General features: G+C 40.9%; 1 pseudogene; it reads left to right on the top strand.

Annotated features, from left to right (window-relative positions):
• Positions 1 to 151: 151 nt before the first annotated feature.
• LOC101963910 (trafficking protein particle complex subunit 2-like protein pseudogene) lies at positions 152 to 4,402 on the top strand (annotated as a pseudogene).
• The last annotated feature ends 1,491 nt before the right edge of the window (positions 4,403 to 5,893 follow it).

Here is a 5,893-nt window from a genome sequence, read left to right as displayed (position 1 = left end):
GAGGCCAATTTTTTGTTGTTGTTGGAATTCTGCTGTAAGTTATCTGAACATATCCGCTACTTGGAACTTACAGTGGAGACTGTGTTGAGCAGTCAGACATTGGGAATAAAGAACACTGACGCAAGATTTTATTTCAAACACACTTCATTACAAATCTCAAAACTCATTCACTAAACTGAAAATAATATTCAGTCCCAAACTCAACACAGCAGCTCCCCTTTATCCAGTTTTGCTTTCCCTCGTTTCAGGCAGGTCAGCTACAGTCTGGTAGGTAGAACATTCCAGAACTGAACAATTCAAACACTAAATGCGTATGAATGGTGTTCCAAGTAGCATAAATCAAATCCTGGTCTTCTCTCTGTCCTGCCTGGGATGTGAATCAGCCCTTTGTCCAGCACATCCATGGAACTCACCCAGTAAGTCACTCTCCCAGAATTATCCTATCATCATGACCTCAGGTATAAAAGGGTTTGGGAAAGTAATTTAGTTTCATAAAATATTACCAAACTGATTTCTAATGAGGACATTATAATTGTCAATCTGCTCACCTGCCATTTCAATTCTGGATCACAGCCAAAATGTACAAAGCCTACCTTGGGTTATTCATATAGTAATCATGTATCTCTGTTGTTGTTGTTCTTTTATACATGACAGTAGAATGTATTTTGACATATCATACATACTTACAATATAACTTCTCATTCTTGTGGTTGTATATGATGTAGTTACATTGGTTGTGTGTTCATATATGAACACAGCAAAGTTATGTCCAGTTCATTCTACTGTCTTTCCCATTCCCATCCCTCCATCCTTGCCCCCATTTTTCCCCTCAATCAGGTGAACCTCTCACTCCTCCCTCCCCCCAGCCTACTGTGAGTCGGCATCCACATATCAGAGAGAATATTCAACCTTTGGATTTGGGGGGTCAGCTTATTTTACTTAGCATGATAGCCTCCAATTCCATCCACTTACAGGCAAATGCCAAAATTTTATTCTTTTTTTATGGCTGAGTAATATTCAGTGTGTATATGTACCACATTTTCTCTATCAATTTATCTATTGAAGGGCACCTACACTGGTTCAAGAGCTTAGCTACTGTGAATTGAGCTGCTATGAACATTGATGGCTGTGTCACTATAGTATCCTGATTTTAAGTCCTTTCGGTACATGCCAAGGAGTGGGATAATTGGGTCAAGGATTTTCCATTCCAAGTTTTCTGAGGAATCTCTATACTGCTTTTCCAAGTGGTTGTACCAATTTGCAGTCCCACCAGCAATGTAGGAGTGTACTTTTTTTCCCACATCCTCGCCAACATTTATTGTTACGTGTATTCTTTATAACTGCCGTCTGACTGAAGTGAGATGAAATCTCAGTGTAGTTTTAATTTGCATTTCTCTACTTGCTAGTGATGTTGAACATTTTTCCATATATTTGTGGACGATTCCTATTTTTTCTTTTGTGAAGTGTCTGTTCTGTTCCTTAGCCCATTTATTGATTGGGTTATTCATTGGTCCTGCAAGCAGCCAGATTGGAGGGGGAGAGGGAGATCCTGGGGGTTTCCACAACCAGTTGTCCCCTGTGTAAACCTCTTTCCATGTTTGATTTTCCCCTGGCCACTTGGGCTCACTGTGTCTTGGGTAGTGGGGGTTGACCAGGCCTGCATTTCAGGCCAACCTTGGATTTGCCGGAATCGGCTCCCGCAGCTGGCCTGTACTGTGGCTGCAAAATGATTCCTTCCTCTGTCCTCTGCACGCCACCTGGAGAGATGGCAGCTTCTCTCCCACACAAGGATAATGCCCAGGCAGTCTAGTCGGGCAATGTCCTTGACCTCGCCATACCCAGATGAGCCTCTGGCCTCCTAAACATTCAGGTTCCTTTCCTTCCCTTATCTGTCCACTATTCTCATGGAGGGACCACTCCTTTCTAGCCAGGCTGAGACAGTAGCTGTACCGCTGGGGATTTCTCCTTTACATTATTATATCGAACCTTCTGAGTCCCTGATCTGCTCTGAATGTCCAGTTTTAAACTCCAGTAAACCTCCTCGCCCTTTTGTTGTTGTTGTTCACCCACCTTGCTGAGAAGCTGCCTGTCCGCTTCCTTGGTTTCACTCCAGGGATCAGCCAGGAAAGCGGCCTCCTCTAATCCGCCATCTTGAAAACTGCTGTAATCATCTTTTTACATAGATTTTTCTCTGTGAAAGAACAACTGTATCTGAGATAGAGGTGTGACCTCAAAGAAATATGAATACATGATACTTATTTTGCACTTATGATGGTGGTGTGTATCGCAGTGATCGCCAAGGAGAATTACCCTCTGTACAGAACCCCCATGGAGAATGAGCTGAATTCCACTACATGGTGCACACCTCCATGGATGTGGCGGATAAGATGATCTCTACCAGGGGGAAGGCCCTGGTGTACCAGAGGGAGCCCTACCTGGGCCTGCTCTACCCAACAGAGGGCATACGGCTATGTGACCAACTCCAAGGTGAAGTTTGTCATTGTGGTAGATTCCTCCAACACAGAGGACTATGAAGAGACAATGAAATCTGCAGCATGATCTGGAAGCTGCATAGCTTCTGCACAGACATGGTGTGCAACCTCTTCTGCAACCCTGGAGACCGCATCCAGTCCAGGGCCTTTGACAAAGTGGTGACATCTGTAATGATCCAGGTGTGCTGAGCAGAACTCTGCCCTGAAGAGACACAGCCTGTGCAGAACTGTGCTTAGAGACCTCTGCTTTTGCCATTTCTATCCTGAGTGTTAGGACCTGCCCTAGGGGCTGGGTGGGGCTTGGCTTGGTGCCTCTCCACTAAAGGCCTTTCAAGGTAAAAAAGAAAAACAAGGCTGACTTTCTTTTAATCTCCATAAATAAGATTAAGTGAGCTTCATGTAGTCTTACCTGTTCATCTCTCTGTACATACAAAAAGAAGGCAGTAGGTGGTTGAGATCTGAAACATTCCAAGGCTTTGCTTGTATCTGAGATTGTAGGGTCTGACCTTGGTCTTTCAAATGGTCCTATTACCCTTGACAGAAAAAGTCTCACAAGGTAAAGGAAGTCTTTAATAAAGATACTGCCCGCTAGAGAGGCACGTGTTCTGTTTTGAAGTCATATCACTATGTTTTAACAACATTACAAGGTACATTATCCACTCCTAGGATTTGTCCCAATAATCTGAAGACCCCTGAAATACAAATGGGAGAAGATAAGGTGCTACAGCATTTCACTAACTTTGAAATAGAAATGTCACTTATAACAGTTTTGTGGAACTGACTGCCTGTCAGGGGAGCATAAGAAATGTGACCCCTTTTCCAGATACTGTTCCCCTACCCCAAATCACCCTTCTTTGTTTGAGTGATCAGCCACTTTTTGCCCTGTTACCACCAAAATAAGAAAACGCTCTGCTCGACTTGATTAGTGTGTGTTAAACGAGCAGGTGTGTCGCTTTCAGGTACAGAATCCAGGTAAAGCGGAGAGAGTATGTGTAGAACGACCTCTGATTGGAAGCCTAAATACCACCACCGGGTTGGTTAGACTAAATGCAAGGCAGGTAGGGATGCAGTTTGCAGCAGAAGCTGAAATTTGGATACAGTTGCACTCCAGAAAGCACAAGGATGAGAAGGATTAAGTCAAAACAAAGGACCAGCTCAGCCTAGATTCAGCCCCTGAGAGCTGCGACAGCCTTGTCCATATAGGGGGGCTGACCATGCAAACTCTTCCGCTTAGTTCTTTGTCCTTCACACCGCTTCTATCCCAAGAAATTTTAAGTTATAGAGAATATCAACTTTCATTCCAGCATTTGAAGTTCAAGTGTTCAATATAGAGCTTAAGGATCTGTGGATGCTGCGGCTCCAGCACCTCTTGCCCATCCTGAATTGTGCTCACGTTTTACTTGACACTGTGCGTCCTATGAATTGTATCCAAAGTGTCTGCTGAGGCTGATAACGCTGCGTGTGACTCCGCAGTGAAATTAGATTTCTGCCATATTAGAAATGTCTTTCAGTGTCAGAATAGGTTCAAGAATTTCATTTCAGTGATATTGGCAAAGTAATACCTGATGAAGATCATCAACATTTTTTAATATTTGCCTTTTTGCCTCAGTTCCTTTTTTTATTTCTGATAATTTTACACATCTTATAAAAGATTCAAATGGGTAGAACAACTTTCCATATATGTATCTCTAGAGCTAACTCAAATTTCCTCTGGGATTGCTTAGTTAGGTCTTTTCCTTGGTATGAAAAATGTTTTATTTATTGACTCTTAACATTTGCTGGTTGTATATTTTGTTGCCTTTTAGTAATTTGATTAGAGCTCAGGAAAAGAAAGTGCATATCATGTCTGCATGTTTCAATACTAAACGGAAACATTCTCAGAGAAAGTAAAAACGAATATTGAAAGTGAAGTGGGACTTTCCTTGCTTTTTTTATGAGCTGCTCCTGACCACAGCACCCACAATGAGTTAAAAATGACCTTTTTAATTTCTGAGTGCTTAAACACCCACTTATAGCTTTCATTTCTATGGCGTTCTTATCATGAAACAAGTCAGTACCTTTGTACCTGCCAAAAGGCCAAGAAAGCAAATAGAAAAGCTTGTCCTGCAATCCAAATGGCTGCTGACACACACACACACAAAAAAAAAAAAAAAAAAAAACAGGATGCAGGCATATTCACCCATGCACATATTGAGGAGAAGCATGAGCCATGTTTTTGAGTCAGATGTAATGATTCCAAGGCAACAGAATTTTACTAGGGTCCCTGCTGATCCTTTTAGTTAGGAATATAATTGCAATTATATTCGAACATGTCAATCAAACCAACTCACTGTCATTTCCTTATCCAAAGTTTCACCACATACTCAGAGCTACTGCACAAAACCAGTACTAGGCAACATCAGGGTTACTTTTCTCAGCTTCTCCAGCTATCAAACAAGATGGCATTCATAAGGGATTCACAGTTTTCTTTAATCAGAGCATGGTTATTTTAAGACCTGGAACAATGATTTCTGTAAAGGGACTGCAAAGAGTGTGACTTCAGCGTCACCACACATTGCTTCAGGACTGCTGTGTCTCATCCAAAACCACCTTCTTACAGATCTTGTCCAAAACCAACTATCACTGACAGATTATGCAGACATCACACAGAGTAAAGATACTTACATGCAATGATAGGCATATGAAACAAAATCTATCACTTGATCCAATGTAGCTTTCTAAATCACAAGTTCAGTCCAGTGGTTGTTTAGGAGTGACAATGCTTAGTTTAGCCATAAACTGAAAGTGACAATAATATTTGACCACTAGGTGGCTCATATGTGTATTTGATTTGGCTGTTTTCTTACATTACAATGTCTCATTGCTTGTGGAAGTAAATATTAAAACCTAAAACATACATAACGTGTCCTTTTTTTACATACATTTAAAAGGCAACTAAAATAAAGTTTTGAATAAATTACACAATCACTATTGTATGCTTTTTGCTTGGATGGTTACTAATAGGATTTGAAAAAATCTACAAATTTTATGTATAACTATAGTATAATTATTTCCAATAAGTCAACAACAAAAACAAAACTTTGCCAGAAATAAAATTTGTAATATTCTAGACATGAATTTACTTACCAAATGCCAAAACTGCTAATCATTATTGTGCAGTATGGTGATGGGTATCTAACCCAGGACCTTGCACGTGCTAGTTAAGCACTCTACCACTTAGATATACCACCAGCCCCAAAGTGTTCATTTTTAAAATTAACTGGAAAGTGAATAAATGAACCAAATTATGGATGCTTTCATTCACTATATTTTAGAGGACTGTCAAGAAGCACCTAAAAACAGATGACAGCAAGACATGCTTTTGCAAGTTGTTCTGAGTGTGTGGAACATTAGTGATTCAT

The sequence above is a fragment of the Ictidomys tridecemlineatus genome, chromosome 7, assembly GCF_052094955.1.
Source record: "Ictidomys tridecemlineatus isolate mIctTri1 chromosome 7, mIctTri1.hap1, whole genome shotgun sequence".
Taxonomy (NCBI): Eukaryota; Metazoa; Chordata; class Mammalia; order Rodentia; family Sciuridae; genus Ictidomys; species Ictidomys tridecemlineatus.
Note: the sequence above shows the minus strand (reverse complement) of the source record. Positions and strands in the feature narration are given on the sequence as shown.